The sequence below is a fragment of the Amblyomma americanum genome, chromosome 8, assembly GCF_052857255.1.
Source record: "Amblyomma americanum isolate KBUSLIRL-KWMA chromosome 8, ASM5285725v1, whole genome shotgun sequence".
Classification (NCBI taxonomy): Eukaryota; Metazoa; Arthropoda; class Arachnida; order Ixodida; family Ixodidae; genus Amblyomma; species Amblyomma americanum.
The window spans coordinates 11581612-11599387 of record NC_135504.1 but is presented as its reverse complement, the minus strand read 5'-3'; the positions used below and the strand labels follow the sequence as shown (position 1 = coordinate 11599387).

The 17776-nt window shown below is 46.4% G+C and overlaps 1 protein-coding gene across 1 annotated transcript in view; it reads right to left on the bottom strand.

Annotated features, from left to right (window-relative positions):
* LOC144100917 (uncharacterized) overlaps positions 1-17776 on the bottom strand; it is a 348220-nt gene that overhangs the window by 253712 nt on the left and 76732 nt on the right. Inside the window, exon 2 of the mRNA XM_077633828.1 lies at positions 4170-4247. The gene's annotated coding sequence lies outside the window, so the exon portion shown is untranslated. The remainder of the gene's footprint in view (positions 1-4169; positions 4248-17776) is intronic.

Below are 17776 nucleotides of genomic sequence, written 5' to 3'. Positions count from 1 at the left end.
TAGGAAGGCAATAGAGACTATAAGAAGTCTATAGACTATCTTAAGCGTTAGCAGGGTGAGTACGCTGCTCGAGTGCCCTGCACAACTGCCAGCGTGTACCGTATGCGTACACAGTTCTCTCCAGTTCTCTTCGAGAAACGCACTCCTTTTCGTCCTTCCCAAGGACGTCGCGGCCGCCGGCGCCTTTTTTACACATTTCGACGTCAGAGTACGCGTCGACCGCGAAGGTCACCGTCGCAGGAAATACCCCGACTAGACCATACCGCGGAGGGGGGAGGGGGGGGGGGGGGAGACGGGAATGAAGCGCGCGCTTGGCCTCGGCCGGGCCCAACCCGAGTTAATTCCTAAATGTTTCGAAACAGCGAACAAACATCCGGGCACGACCTACGACCACTCTCTCAGAGACAACGGATACGGGAGACGCCTGTGACCCTGGAAGGCAGTTGCCGGTGGCACACTAGAATGCCTTTTTATTGTTTCAATCATAAGCGGTAAAGTCCCCGTTAACCAGAAAATCCGGCGTCGGTGTTGTCGGTGTTGTGAGCGAAAAATAGGACTGCGTAGGGTGGCCTAGGTTGCCATCCGCCGGAAAAGCAACCTAGGTCGGCCGCCTAGGTCCCGTGACCATGTGATGTCATCAGAACCTGCCCACCGGATTGTGAGCAAACTGACCACCGAGGCAGGTGGCTGTTAAATTAATGATTGACCACGAGAGGTTGCTCTGGAAGGGCAACTTGGGTCGCACAAGCCCCATCGGTGACAGCGCCTGGCATCACAGGGCTGTGATGCACCATTGCGTAAGGAGGGAGCGGTGTGAGGACTCCCAGAGGCCTATGAATGTGAAGTTGAAAATGACCAATTCAGCATTTATGCATGCGCATTAACTCATTAACTCTATGTCGTCATATCCTTAAGGCGGAGTTTAACTGTCCCCTCCATATTGTTTTTTCTTTTTTTGAGCAGCCAAGCTCACCTGAACGTTTCGAGTGATAATAGGGCCCCACCAGAGTGAGGGCCTGATTTTCAACGCCTGCCTGATCGAGGTGCCGGTCGGAAGCCGACGTGGCGATCTTTATAACTGGTACGATGGAGCAGCTGTACCGTACGCAAGTGCTGCACGCAATTCAAAGGCACTCGATGCAGGCACAGAGTGGAAGAACAGTGACGTGTAACGGCCGTTTCATTGTTACTATCAGGAAGTGCGCGCGTGTTCCGATAGTGTTGACCCCTTCTCGTCTACTTCCCAACGTCGAGAGGCACGTCCTGACGCTCTGTCGAGAGGGGTAGGCAGGAGCGTGAATGGTTAGGCGATTGTATACCCCCCGAAGAGACTTCCTTACTACTAGCTAAACAATGGCGGCGAGAAACAAGAGTGCCGAATGGCACCGGCGAAGTTGAGTATCGTTTCGTCCAACGTAGCACTTAAACGTAACGCCTTTAACGTAATGTAACGTAACGTAAAGTAAACGTAAGCATGTATTCCGGTATCATGGTGTGCATTTGCGCCTAATAGTGGAGCCTCTATTGCCGCACCCCTGCAGACCAAAAGGCTTTAAAAAACGAAGACACGCCGTCTCCTATCCCGGCAGAGATATAAAGCTGTCTGGGTGTCATACGCTTCCAAATAAGACCAACGTGATTAGGGCAATATATTTAAAGATATGGGAGTAATTACTAAACAGCATCCGCACAAGCGCACCCATACGTCTAGAAAGGAAAGCTGCATAGTGTTCACAAGAACATAGTAGTTGAAGAAAAATTCATCTTCATCCTTGGATCGAACCCGGGACCATTGCCTTTTAAGTGCAGTCACTAAACTGACTACAAACTAACTTTACAAACTTGAAGAGTGCAATGAGTCGCAAACGGCTTTCGCCTTCCCGCAATTAAGAGATATCTAAGTGCCTCCAACGAATTTTTCTTTTCTAGCCGCATGGCTGAGCATCTATAGATTCTAATAAGTACTAATGAATCCCTTAGTTTAAGGGCTCTACGACATGGCTGTAAAGGTCTGACGACTTTTCACAAAGGCTGCACAGGTCCAGACAATATTAATGCGAACAATTTATTAATTTGCAGAGAACAATTGCTCCCCAAGTGTGAATGAGACGCGCCCATATCTGATGAGGAATCGCTGTCCCTACCTATACCGCTGTCGTGGTTGAGGTCGCAAATCTGACAGCACGCATTCTCCACGACTCACGAGTCGCTCTAGCCTACACCTCCTGAGGCGAGGAATACTGTGAGAAATATGGGTGCAAACGCGAAAAATGTAGCGCAATTTTAGGAGAACCGAAAAGCCACTCACATAGACACAGCGTTATTGAGTTGTTTTTCCTGTCCTCGCGCAGCAGCGCCACGTTTTTCATGTTTCAAATGCTGAAACACTACCCATGTATGCGCTACTGTAAAGATGGAAACACGCCCGCCATCTACATTCAAAAAAAGAAACGTGTAAAAAGGGAGCAAGCTGTTTTCTAGCGCTCTCCCTTTCATCAAAGGGAGTGCGATAGAGGACAGCTTACTCGCTTTTTTACTCCCACATAGGCATATTCGTATTCAGAGAGTATGCACGCTCATTACGCCACTACGCAACATAATCATTAAGTAACAAATCTTAAGCACCACTGCCTTAAAAGCTGGAACAATAACAAACTACGCATCAGCGAATATATTGAAGTTTCTTTTTTCATGCTCACGTCACCCCAACAGTTCTTATCCGTCACAGCCATTGTTCGGTTGATGAAACAGAAACCGGGACAGTATTAAGAAGAAATATAATTATTAAGCAGTCGTAGATGGATACCACGTGGTTGTACACGTATTCTAACACCTGGCGCGTTTTTTGAAAGAAGAAAACGCTCAAGGATAAGTTTCCGGTGTCTATACTACTTTAAACACTCTATTACCACTGTCCGTTTATTTGAGAGCAGGAAACCCACCTTAGCTTTGAAACGTTCAATCTTCTTTGCCTTTGTCAGCGAGCGCACTTCGTGTCACACTTTTCGCCATTTTCTGGCTATCATTTAATCGAGGGGAATGGTCCTTTTATTGCGTTTTCGAATTAAAAGGAAGAAACAATAAATTTTGAAGCGAAAGCTTCACTATGCTAGTTTTCAAGAGCGCAGCGTCAGTGCCGTCACGTGACAAGCATCACGTGGTGTCACGTGGCAGGTCATGTGACCTACTATCTGCCCAGCTGGCAGGTGGCAACTGCCCCGTCGGGCATTTCATCGACGCTTTACAGACAACCCGTTCGGAAGAGTGTGTGGCGTTTGTGAGCGTAGCCATGCAAAGGAAGCTTTCGCTTCTCGCCAGGGTAATTAACCGAAGTTTAAACCACAGCTAATTTTATTTTGGAGTCGCAATTAGGCGTCCCCTGTGATATTCTTCGTGAATTAATTCACGTTTCTACCTTGCCCAGTGGCGCCGTTGGTTCACGCCAAATCACAGGTCTACTAAACGTTTCACTCAGTTCCCCACCTGCAGGGCAGGCAAGGTTAACGCGACACGTTCCTTATTCCCACGGTATCCGCTGCAACCGATTCGCTCGTTAAAGACGGTCCCCTCTTCTTCGACTCATCGGTCCCCGGTGAGTTCGACATCGGCTCAGCCGCGTATGTGACTGGCGTGCCGATCAGCCGCACCGGCTTCTCAGACTTGCGGTGCCTGAAAGGCTAGACTGGCTTTGAAACTTTACATTCCAAACATTCTTCCTTCAGGAGGCATCTCATCCTTCACGGGAAACTGCTGACTGCGCAGTATCGCACGTGACTTAAGGTACCACCTCGATGAAAAGAAACGCCAACAACCCGGCGTCAACACGCTCCGCTGCTTCAATTTCTTTTCGCCACGATTTTACTTCGGTGATAGGAAAAAGGCCCTAGGGTCGTCCATGAAACATTCTAGGACGACTCTAACACCTTTTTCGGACCACCCAGGTAAGAGCGCGAAGAAAATAAATTCCAACAGCGGGACGTGTTGGCGCCGGGTTGTTCGCGTTTCTTTTCATCGAGGTGGTACTTTTCAACACTAGGCGTTTCGAGCAGTAAACGATGATCGATTTCAGTAAGTCACTCCGGCTCGGGAGATTCTCCACGAGTTATAAATATTCGATTACATATTTTACAAACGGTCACCAGGAGCGTGCAAGAGTTCTTCACACATACCAGTTTTCAAATTCCCCTTTGAAGTTCGGCGCTCTTTTTCCAGTGTCCCTCGAAGTTAACCGACGAAATAAGGTCCACCTGCAAAGACGAAAGTGGAAAATTAATAATTTGCAGCTGACAAGGTCGTTTTCATCACCAACAGTAGGCACTTCTTTTTTTTGGCAACAAATGGCGTGACAACTTGTGAACCCAGACCCGTCCTATGCTCTCTTACAGGCCATCGCATCCCCTGCACCGATGCATGCTACAGATTTAAGGATGCCTGTGACGGGGTAGAGACAGACACTTTTTTTTTCGAACATACTTATTCCTCGAAGCGTTTATTTTATTTATTTAGTGATACTGCAGGCCAGCATATTGGCCCATGCAGGAGAGACATTGCAATAGAATAGAGAAATAAAAGCGATGAAGCGAGCAACAATATCAATAAAACATTGAAAACAGGCACCTGCTTCAGTCTACGAGTGGCTAAAATGACGTTCCAACATTCCTATGAAAGCGTTCGACTCTAAAACCTCAATGGGAAGAGAATTCCACTCTTAAACTATGCACGGGTAGAAACCGTATTTATGAGTGTTTGTTTTAGTAAAAGTGGGGTCTAATGCATAGTAATAATTATGTCGAGTTCTTCTGGTACCGGTTGCCCTCACGTTACTTGGTAGCTGGATATTAATTTTGTCTAAAAGGTTGTAGTGTACATAAATGCAAGACGGTTGATTTTTCATCTTACTTGTAATGTTTGGATAACATATTTTAGCATTAGCGGAGTTGGTGAATATCGCTTTTATATTTAGTCCCAGCTTCAGAGCTCCCCGACATTGCACAAGTTATCCAAAGATATTATCCAAGCTGAGTGCTAACTCCAACCTTCAGACCACGAGAACCTCACTCTCACTGACATGCAAGTCACACTGCGACTCCTCCAACAGCCTAGCGACAATCTGTACACAACTACGCTCCTTGAAGATTTGCTCGGCCAGAGCCCAAAACACCGTTTCAAGCTGATATGGATGGACAGCTGGTCACGCAGATGTTGATGATAGCGCACAGGTTAACGTGCTTACCCCCTGTAGCTCCGCACTGTGGGCAAACCATTATCGGCAACACACGCTAAGCGTCGCACAACAGCGACGACCACACTCACCTATAGAATAACAACGCCCTTCAAGATGAACGGCACCGCTGACGCGCTTTCCAGGAACTCAACCGACGTTATTCGGGGAGCAGTATATATACACGCCCTTATCGAGTTTGCTCACATTACGTGCACAGATCCTACACTTGCACGTCATTCCCTGCACACATTTACATTAACATTAGATGCATGCATTAGACATTTCACTCATATATCACATCACATATACGTGCACCCTGTTACCCCATTACTTCAAACACCTGTTCGCTCATGCCCGAGGATGACCAGGATGTCCCCAGTGAGGCGGCTATGCCGACAACCTCGACACTCTTAACAGTATGGAGTAGGAGGGGAGTTAACTGTTCTCTAGCATACACCATTTTATAAAAAGGCGTGTGCTAGAGGGCGGCGTATTCGCTCTTTACTTTCATCATATAAGCGTATTTTTGTTTAAATTGCACAAACATCGGTTCTGGCCGTCCCTAGATGCGCCGCTTCCTAATTCCAAACCCTTTCCACACGTCCTAGAATTGGCTGGCTCTTTCGCCTGGTTGGGCGGGCAGATTCAACTCACTGGCCACCCATTCGAAACGGGTAATCAAAGTCGTATGGACACAGGGCTTGAATATTTTCAAATGGGACGCATGTCTCAAAGCCCCTCCGAATTTCAGATCTGTCAGCGTGTTGGCTCTACGCCTGGGGCGTATGTCTATCATCGCTACCGGCATGGTTAAACATGTCCGCTGCGCAGGGAAGCTTTGGCTCGATGTAAGGAGACTTCAAAGACTGTTGGAGCGCTGCATATTCGACGTACGGTGCTTCTAGTGCACTGTTTCTTGCGCTATAGCCCAACGGACTCTCTTTACGTTGCCAAAAAAGGAAAAAAAAAAACTCTGTACAGAATTTCCCCCAATGAGTTCCTCAACGTCCAAGGCGGCTTCCATAATCGCTCATCTGCAGCGATCCAAAAAAGTATTTAAAATAAGCAGGCTACCATCTACCTGTCTGTCATAACTCGGCTACGCACGGGAGAGTGTCAATGTAGAAAAATAAAGAAACTTTCTACAGCAAGCAAGATAAAATAAAAGGTGACCTTTCTAGACATGAACTCGGCAGCCATGATGCAATGTAATACCAATTACCTGCCATGCCGACCGTCATCGAAGCCGTAAAGTTAAGTGTAATTTCCTTTTCATATAACACCGGTTCTTCACTCCTTGCTTATTCATAACTCATGTCAGGCACTAAAATCGAAGCCAAAAAGTGTCTAGAAGGCACTAGGGGTCTAGTTAGGCACTTTAGGTGATGTCTTTTATAGTATCTAACATGCACCAAATGGGATGTGTGTCCCTAAAAGTGTCTCGCCAAGTCGTCAGTGCCGACCAAGCACGTAAGTAGCTACAGCGCACTAAAAAATTAGCAATTAACTAACAGAAAGTTAATACACACCCATATCGTGGATATAAATACGTGTGAACCTAAACAGTCCTCTATTTACGTACAAGAGCATCTCCTGGCTGAACACGTCACCGGTGGATTACAACTCTGCTCAAACTGACGCCAGGTACGAAAAATCGGCGCCTGCCGACTAAAGACCGCGAAGGGGCGAGCGTTAATCTACCGCGCGTGCGCCATTTGCAAACTGCCGTCGGCGGCAGGCACCATCGTCGCGCCACCACACAAGGCGGATTTGTGCACGAAGGCTGTGCGCGTGCACGCACACACACGCGTCCTTGTTCGCGACCCAGTTGAGAGCTTTTCTCGAAGCTCTGTCTCCTTCTCTCCATCGCTCCGGCCGAATATTAAACAACACTCGCGCCAGCACTGGCGACCGTCGTCTTGTTCTTCGTTTGTCGCTCTTCTTATCTATTCTTTTTCTCTTTTGTTTCCTCGTCAATGTGGTCACCTGAATTAGCTGCCAGGCCTAGCAGCAGTAGCAGCCACGTCATCCCAGCTCCGCTACCGCCGCGGCCGATGACGTTGCCCTCGCACGCGCCTATTAGCCAGCCAGCCCGTGGCCGCTGATCGGGTGACCTCTGCGTGGTGCCCCGACTCTCTATCTCTCTCGTACGTCGGCGGCTGAGCTGCAACACCCTCGCCTTCAGAGCAGGCCCTCTTTCCTCACGGAGCGGTATCAAGGACGGATGGCGACCTGCCGCGGCACGCACGCATTCAAAATATGCCGATTTCCCCTCGCCGCGGAATGCGAGCTCGCAATACTGCGGCCCCGACACCTTCCAACGGTCGCAGACTCAGCTCACGAGCAGTGCTGAAGAAGGGCGTGAAAGAAAGAAAGAAAGAAAGAAAGAAAGAAAGAAAGAAAGAAAGAAAGAAAGAAAGAAAGAAAGAAAGAAAGAAAGAAGGAAGGAAGGATGGAAGGAAGGAAGCAAGGAAGGAAGGAAGGAAGGAAAGGAAGAAGGAAAGAAAGAAAGAAGGAAGGAAAGAAAGAAAAAATGAACGAATGAATGAATGAATGAATGAATGAATGTGAAGAAGAAAAAAAGCGAGAAAGAAAGAAAGTGAAGAAGAAAGAAGGAAATAATGTGAAGAAGAAAGAAAGAAAGGAAGGAAGAATGTGAAGAAGAAAGAAAGACGAAAAGAAAGAAGGAAGGAAGGAAGGAAGGAAGGAAGGAAGGAAGGAAGGAAGGAAGGAAGGAAGGAAGGAAGGAAGGAAGGAAAGAAAAAAATGAATGAATGAACGAATGAATGAATGTGAAGAAAGAAAGCGAGAAAGAAAGAAAGGAAGGAAAGAAGGAAAAAAGTGAAGAAGAAGGAAATAATGTGAAGAAGAAAGAAAGAAAGAAAGAAAGAAAGAAAGAAAGAAAGAAAGAAAGAAAGTTCTGCACTAAAGCTAGCGAGACTAAAACAATTGAGATTTTCCTTTTTGCATCACCATGAATTCGTTAAAAATGCATCCGCAGTATTTTCCGTTACAGTTGTGCAGTTTAGTCGCTTGTAGTTCTTAGGTAATCGCAAAGTTCACTGGTTACAAGAAGTGTTTTTCCAGACCCCTTCGTGCTAATTTTGGTGCATGCAAAGGATTCTAAAGTTTAAATTTGAAGTGAAATCGCGGAAACCAGGAAAAAAAGAATAAGTCGCGTTGAACTGCTCCACGAAGTTTTGAAACCAATGTGCTCTTCTGCTCGGAACGTTACCTTCATGTACTGAAAACTCTTATTGGTGCGTCTTGAATATGGGTAAGATTTTCATTCGTAAAATGAGTTCAATTGTCCTGTCATTGTGTGCTTCGATATTATAAGAAATTTTCTTTTTCCTGGTCGTTTCATATGGATGTGCGTTCTTGATGCTAATATTGTAATATATATAAATATTCTTTAAATTTTGATGTATTATTTGCCTGCTTTGAAAACCTGCGTTGACTGTGTTACTGTTAATATGGCCTTTGGGCCGTCGTCAAGTTGCTGAGTGTAGCTTCTAGTCCGGGGGACCATTCAGAGTTGTCTTTTTAACAGCTTTGAAAAATAAACTAATTGAACTGAGCTGAACCAGTCCTCTCAATTTATGCTCAGATTTATTCGAACCTTGTGCCCTTGTTTTTTGTGGTCTAAGAGCTCCATGAGCCAAGCCAGCCTAATCGCATCCTAATTTCGCACACTGTGTCCTTCACGCTGGAGCAAACCTCATTCAATCACGTCACGACGAGGAACCCGCTTTATAGTCACCTTGTTTGAACCGGCCATGCACAGGATTCTTGACTCGTCCCCCTCCCCCTTTCTGCATATTTCCTCTATGTCTATAACGAGATAGTTACCATGCATGTCTAAACGTGTTTGCGTCGAACTCCACGCGCCTAGGTAACAACGCGTGGGGAGGGGGAAAACTGACGGAGGGGGGCTTTCTCTAATTGCGTGCAGAGCGAGCGTTCACGTCCCTATCCCGTGATACGCTCACACAGCGCTGCATTCAACTACAGCGAGCCGCCGTAAGCACGGGGCTTTCGGTACCCGTACAGCTTGTTATCTTGGCTCGCTTTTATATAGACATATAACCGTGAGAAAGAGCTCCAAGAACTAGATCTCAGGCCTTTATAAAGGGGGCTGAGATAAACAGGGCGACGGAACGGAGCAGGTAAATAGAAGAAAAGAAGTTTCGTAAAAAGTAGATATCAGGCCATTTGAATCTGTGTTCCCAGCGCGGAATTATGTGCCCTCCAAGAACTACGGGCGCGGGATAAGGAGACAAAAAAAAAAAAAGCGGAACGAGTTGACCGATCGGTCCCGGACGACCGGGAGCGTTTCAAACGACCTCGAATCAGATGCACACTAGCATAATCTTGGAAAAAGCAAAAACAAGGAAAAAAACAAATACTCGGAGTTTTTAAAAAGAAAATTACAGAGAACGACGTCCGTAGACATCGACTACAAACACACCAAGGCACACGTGAAAGTATGCTGGAGGAATTTGCCTGCAGATAAAATATTTAATAAAGAAAAACAAACAAGCTGAAAGAAATCAACTGCGACGACAAAATTGTAGGCCAGATTTGAAAGAGAGAGAGAGATAAGGGAGACGCAAATGCACAAACATAAGAAAAATAATAAAAACAAACCAGGCATAGGCAGGTAAGAAAATGAAAGGGTTCGTTTAATAGACCTGACTTTGATTTGATTCTGAAACGCATGTATCCTGTTACTGATATCTGTGACATGTTGGTGTGCTTGCGCTGTTCGTTGCTCTCATTTGCTTTCGTTGCTCTAATTGCTTTTCGTACTCTATCTCTTACTAAAAGGTGGTGGCAGAGACGCTTTATTTTTCGTTGCAAGTTTGTTTCACTGAAACAATACGTACGACATTAATAAACATGGATCACCATGTGGAATTCGCCGACGGCAAGTAAATAATTTATAATTGAACTTCTTCGATCCTGTTGTTAGTAATAAAAATACAATATCCAGCATTGCTTGTGATGTTGCCATTTTTATCCCTGAGCCCGTTACACTGCAGTCATTAGACTCGCTTTAGTGGAAGAGTTCCTCTATGCCAGTCCTGTGTAGTATATACGTATTTTTGCATTTGTATTCAGGAGAAGTGAGTCTCCATATTTTCGACTTCACTATTTACTGCATGCATTGCTTACTGTTTCTTAGATTAGGTATCTTTAATTTTTACGCTTGTTAGATTTGACGTGAAAAGTGGTGCCTAGCGCCGGGCACCTGGGCTAAGTGAAGCTTTAGGTGAAACAGATTTTCGCCCAGATACTGATTACAAAACTGCTCATACACCTGTAAATATAAAACTGATTAGAATTAAGCATCGACCACCGGTGGTTCTTGAACGTGCGTTTAAATTACAGTGCCTGGAAGTCTTTGCATCCATCCTACGTGCAAATGCAGCCGTTCAGGCCGAGATCGAACCCACGACCTTCGGACAGGGGTAGGAATCTGATATAAAAGGTTCGGCAAGGGACCCTTTTGCCAAGCATTTCACCAGGCCGGGTGGCAGCTTGTACACATTGCAAAAACGGTGGGTACCCGTCGGCACTGAGGATCGAACGCCACACCTCCTACCTAAGAAGAGGAGGAAACGCACTTTAATGAATACTAGAGAAGCTTAGTCTGCTGATCGACCTGAGCAGGCTACTCCAGATGGGGATGACAGTGACGAAGCGAAACACTCAGAAAAAACACACGCATGGTTTTTGCAAAGTGCGTAGCAGACCAGTGACACATTGAAAGAGAGGACTATCGTAACACGTAGCGCAAATGTTGCATCACGCCACGTTCTATGTATATTCCAGAAGCTGCGCGTACAGTCTTGTCGAAGAAACGAGAATAATTGATACAATGATTGATTGATTGATTGATTGGTTGATTGATTGATTCACTTACTGACTGACTGACTGACTGAGCGACCGACCGACCGGCTGCGCGTATACATTGTTGTCGAAGAAACGAGATTGATTGGCAGATAGATAGGTTGATTTATTTATTTATTTATTTATTTACTTATTGACCGACTGACCGACCGACCAAACAACTTACAGATTTATTTATTTATTTATTTATTTGTTTGTTTATTGATTGATTGATTGATTGATTGATTGGCTGAATGATTGGCTGACTGATTGACTGACTAATAATCTGTCAGACCGACGTAAAGCCGGAACTCAAGAGTACAAATATTTTATGTGATGTGCAGGTTATTGTTCAATTACTGCATCCGAAAATCCCGCAGAAGAGGCGGCTGCTATAACTACTAGGACTGTAGCCGTTGTTCGGTGCCTCCTCTGGGCGACCGCAGTAGATATCGGTGTTATAAAATGAAAAAAAGAGAGTAAAGGATGCCAGCATTCGCGAAAACACGGTACCCGAAAGGACGAAACCGGAGCGCGCACATAATAACCCCGGGAACCGTGCCACCAGTCTTCTTCCAGGCTGCCCCGCAGCGATACACCAAGGGCGTCCCCCTTCCCTTGCCCCCCCCCCCCCGTGGAATGCGTACCACCGCCGAGAAAAATGTCTCGCTCTTACGACGTCTCAATCGCGCTTGTCCTCTGGAGGGGGCAATCAATCGCACGGCCGCCCAAACCACGGCGGTACAGGATACGGCAGTTCAGACGGGAGCGCATCGCGCTTCCTACAAAGCAATGAACGCGAGCACAATTGAGCCGAGAAAGGACATTCAAAACTCGTTTCCGGCTTGTTTGAATAGGAACGGCGCCTTCAAAAGGCGAAAGACAATTGAGGCGCGAATGAATACAAGCTTTCATATTTGAGTGGAAATTGCTAAGTTAACTGCATAAAAGAAACGATTCATTCAATATGCTTTTCATTTCCTCCGTGAGGTGATGCCCGGTCAATGCACTGCATCGAATTATCCACAGCTTTTACGAGCATAAATACCTACCCAGAGTTTTGCACCGTTAAACCAGCACATTTTCGTCAATATCTTAAATGTATAACTGCTACCGAAGCACATTTCTGTTCTTAGTTTTGTCTTCCTTGTGCAAAATTAACGTTTTTGCTTGTTTGTTTTATTTCCACTAATAATTTAAAATGCCACCTCAGCTTGAACACGATTTATGAGGTTCTGTCTGACAAGAAACTCACTGTATACTACTGTGGCAAATAAAAATAATCTTACTTACGGATGAGTCCCTTAATCAGTTATTTAAATCCAGTCGTTAGAAGATTGATTGATCGATTGATCGATTGATCGATTGATTGATCGATTGATCCATTGATTGATTGGTTGACTTATTGATCCATCGATCCATCGGTAGATCGATCAGTCAATCAATCATTCAATCCATCGATCGACCATCTGTCAAAGTTCCATTAGGTAGTAAGTCAAGAGTACAAATGGATTTTCGTCCAAGTCGCACTGACAGTGATGTTCCCCTCAGCAGGCTTCAGTGTCTTTACACTTACAAGCATGCATATTTTCGCATAGTTACTTTAGTGAATTTACCCATTCGGCCACATTTCTTGTTTCTTTTTTGTTTCCCATGCCCCTATAGTTCCAAGTGGGCATTTGTTTCTTTTACTTGCAGTGCCCATTAATTCCCGCATACTTGCCCTGGGTGGCACAGTGGCAGAGAGAAGCGGAGCCTGTGTGGCTCGGGCGGCCGGAAAATATGCCGACGACGGCAGATTTCTTGAATATTTTCGTAGCCTTTATTTTTTAGGTCATCATTCGTTTTTCCTTTTCTTTTTCCTTGTAGAGACGCAATAGCCATGCACAGCGCCGGTTGTTCCCAAGTCAGAAACAAGGTAAATGCGGGTCACGCTAAAGACTCCCAGAATTCATCCAGCGACAGTCATTACAGCAGCATAAAATGAACAAAAAAGGAACGCCTGCAACACAAGAAAAAGAAGGTGCGCATCAAAGCATGCGCGACAAATAAAAAAGTAACAGACATTCAGAACTACCAGACGTTAGAAAAAAACCTCTTTACCTGCTTTTGTAAGACAAAGGTTCAGCAAGAAAAAGTGGCTGGCATCGCAAAAATTCACTTCTATTTCATTTTTCTTTTCTTTTTGCTGCGTTTACTTTTACTATGTTTATTCATAAGTCCGTTCATTTCTTTCCCGCTCACTGTGTGGGTAAGGATACAAAATAATAAAGTAAAAGCTAGAACTGATGGTCCAGCGAGTTGGAAAATAATTCCTGATTACGAAGGCTCCACGAGAAACAAAAAAAAATGGCAGTGGCTTAGCTCGGCTATGCCAGGATATACTTAGCGAAAGCTAAGGCACAGCATGGTTAGCCTTGGTTAATCTTGATTGCAAGTCCCGGTTAGCCTGGTTGTCTAGCTATGTTGTTGTCGCATTAAAGACGACACAACTGTGGTTGCGGCGCACGCCAGCTCTCCTTTTTTAATCCTCCGACATGTTATCAGGCATGCGACGCAGCTGGCGAAGTGAGCGGAGGCGAGCGCAACGACGAGAGAAGCGGTGTGACGTCATACCAAACGGCGGCGGCGGCGGCGAGCCGCGCGGTGTGACGTCATGCCAGATGGCGCAAAGAACAGTAACCGTCTCACATATCTCGGTGGACACCCGAACCGCGCCGTAAAGGAAGGGATAGAGGAGGGAGGGAAAGAAGAAATAATAATAATAATTGGTCTTGGGGGAAATGAAATGGCGCATTATCTGTCTCATATATCGTTGGACACCTGAACCGCGCAGTAAGGGAAGAGATAAAGGAGGGAGTAAAAGAAGAAAAGAAGAAAGAGGCACCACTTTCTTCCTTTCTTCTTTCACCTCCTCCTTTATTCCTTCCCTTACGGCACTTTTAATGCAACTTTCAATTTTCAGTTTTCTCTTTATGCTTTCCGCCCCGCCGCGGTGACTCAGTGGTTAGGGCGCTCGACTACTGATCCGGAGTTCCTGGGTTCGAACCCGACCGCGGCGGCTGCGTTTTTATGGAGGAAAAACGCTAAGGCGCCCGTGTGCTGCGCGATCTCAGTGCACGTTAAAGATCCCCAGGTGGTCCAATTTATTCCGGAGCCCTCCACTACAGCACCTCTTTCTTCCTTTCTTCTTTCACTCCCTCCTTCATCCCTTCTCTTGCGGCGCGGTTCAGGTGTCCGCCGATATATGAGACAGATACTGCGCCATTTCATTTCCCCTAAAAACCAATTATTATATTATTGTTATTTTGAGGAAAGGCACGGCGCTGCGCAGCGGCGGAACACCTGTGGCTCGGTGCTACTAGTGGCGCATGCGCAGTTGTGACTAGGGAGCGAGAGAGAGAAATGCGCCGTGTGTCGTCACTGCTCCTCGCGCATGCGCAGCACGGCTCTCCAGCAATCACGCGAAACTGCTCAACCTGCGGCCAGTAAAGCTTTCGCTTTAAAAGTATGTTTGTCTTGTACCCGTTCGGCAGTTTCACGCTATTAAGTCCCATAGCTATGCATGGCCAGCATGTTCCAGCGGCAAACAGTTCGAAGCCGCAATTTGCACATACCAATGTAGGAACGATATATACGCGGCTCGTCAACGAATGCCTTTGCGCATATTAATGAATACGAGGTGACCAGCATTAAAACTAGCTATGCAGTTCTGCTTCTTGTTTCTGCATTTCACAGAGAGAGTCCCCGCCGCGGTGGCTCAGTGGCTAGGACCCTCGGCTACTGATCCGGAGTTCCCGGGTTCGAACCCGACCGCGGCGGCTGCGTTTTTATGGAGGAAAAACGCTAAGGCGCCCGTGTGCTGTGCGATGTTAGTGCACGTTAAAGATCCCCAGGTGGTCGAAATCATTCCGGAGCCCTCCACTACGGCACGTATTCTTCCTTTCTTCTTTCACTCCCTCCGTTACCCCTTCCCTTACGGCGCGGTTCAGGTGTCCAACGATATATGAGACAGATACTGCGCCATTTCCTTTCCCCCAAAACCAATTAATAATAATAATAATTTCACAGACACTCCTTAACAGCGAAGCCGCACGAACAGTGCTGCTTTTAAAGAGTCGAGACAAAGGAATGGGGACGCGTACTGCACAGTCAACAATAAAACCATGTCGCACGAGAATTCTGTAAAGGCTCTCACGATATCTATTGGCTGTTAGGAGAACTTGAATATCGCCGTGTTCGTTCAATTGCAGCTCGCGCTGAAAGACAACCCCCCCCCCCCGTCCTCTCATTGGCAGTAAAAACTGATATCTGAAGGCAAAGTAGACACAGTCTCACATTTAAATTAATGCAAAGTTATACATAGGCGCGAAAGACACGTAGGCGCTGTGACACACGACGCTGTTGTGGTGTCACAGTGAATTTCCATCAGCCGGGGGCTCTTTAACGCATACCGTAAAAGCGGGATTCGAGAGTTTTCTGCATTCACGGGGAATGCAAATGCAGCCGCACCGAGACCAGGAATTTAACTCACCAACCCAATGTGCTCTGTCGTGGAACGCCAGAGCCGCGAAGCCGCCGTCGTGGGTACTGCATATCTGAGTTAAATCGCCAGGGGTGTGGAAAGTAGAGATTCCTGGCGAAGGCCGAGAAAAGTTATGTGCTTGCACGCGGTCTTTTTTTCTGCTTTCACTCAGTGGGTTATTCTTCTCAAGTGAGCCCATCGCTGTGGTTCGCTCTTGTGAACTAATAATGCTCAGCAGAACTAGCAAGCGGACGCCAACAAGGCACACATGCGCGAGAGGTAGTGTACAAAGCTGCTGCGCTCTCTTTATAGCACCAGCAAACATAATAATAATAATAATAATAATAATAATAATAATAATAATAATAATAATAATAACATAAAGGCAGGGGCGGGGGTGGGAGTTTTTATTTCATAGATTTAATTCACCCTTCTGCTACTATGGTAACTATTTTCACCTCACAAACAGTGTGAACGAATGGCTACAGAAAACTCCCTCCTCAACTTCAGAAAGCAGAAGATTCATTTTTTTTTGTAAAACTTGCCCATCACATCACACAAGTAAAAGACGCAAGCGAGAGCCCCCCAGCGTTCCAACTAACTGACTAACTAACTCGCTCACTCACTCATTCACTCACTCACTCACTCACTCACTCACTCACTCACTCACTCACTCACTCACTCACTCACTCACTCACTCACTCACTCACTCACTCACTCACTCACTCACTCACTCATCCAATTCCGCTTTTTACCGCACACAGCTGCGCATCACTGAGTAGCATGTCCTTCGTGCGCGCCACACGCTCGCAGGGTGACAGGGAAACGCAAGATCCACACCGCTGGTTAGGAAAGGCTGGGAAGAGCAAGTCCCCCAGGAGTGGTAATGCGAATGTCTTATGCTGAAAGGAAGACGTAGCAACTGTCCCAGAATCGCTGTACACCCCAACCGCGCCTTGAGGGAAGACACGAAGGGGGGAATGGAAGAAGCAAGAGATCAAGAGGCGCCATAACGGAAGGTTTCGGATTAATTTTACCACCAGGGCTTTTTCACCGTGCCCTGACAGCGCGCAGCACATGGAAATCTTACATACTTCGCATCCGTCGAAATGCGGCGGCCGCAGTCGAAATCAGATTCCTTCACTTTGGGCTATAGCAACCGCCTACAACAGCAATAAGCCATCGCGGAGGGACTCCAAATCAGTTCGCCTTCGATCTGCGGATGCAATCATTCTGACAGCACTATATCAGTAAAACCAAGCACTTTGCTTTGGTTTTGGTGTTTTTTTTGGGGGGGGGGGGGGAGGAAATGGCGCTGTATCTGTCTCATATATCGTTGGACACCTGAACCGCGCCGTAAGGGAAGGGTAAAGGAGGGAGTGAAAGAAGTCATCTTTTTTGGACAGAGAGAGAGAGGAGAGACAGAAACCCTTTAATGAAAAAGCAGAGAATTTAGCCGACGTTTAAAAATCGCTGGCATGCTACTCTGCGTGGGGAATGGAATTTGGGAGGTCAATACGGAAGGAGAGCAGTGCGGGAAAGCTTAAATAAAAGAAAAGCAAAAAAGAGGGGAGAACATAAAATGCGGTCATTAAATGCCCGCTAAGAGGCATCGGCGAGAAATGATGCAACATATGAAATGTTGAAGTGCGTAGTCTGATAAATGGGCTAACAAAATTCTGCGAGAAAAATGCATGAGGGCAACATGCTAGATGAAATTCCAGTTTCCATCCAGTTTCCTTCAAATACGCAAACAAAAAGTTCATTGCATGTCTCTGTTGCCTAGGGCAGGCTAAACAAGCCTCTGAGTCACTTATGCGACTGACAGATCACTCCCACAGCAACGTGCGTAGGACACGAAAGAGGCAAAAACCTTCCTCGTTGTCACCTCGAAGCGGCTTCCATTCATGAAATTAACCCCGTACATAGCGCGTGGACAAATGCGTAAAGGTAGCCTTCCACGAAGCCCGCAGAGAAGAAAGGAGGAGCCGCCTGCCGTGTGTGGATGTTCTTTCCGGGAAAAACAATAGGTGAGCAATAGGTGCGTGTCAGAGAAGGACGAGCCGCATCCCAGCTTCTTGTGCAGTGCGTCCTAATAGCTTCCGCCAACGCTCTCCGCATGCACCGCGTCA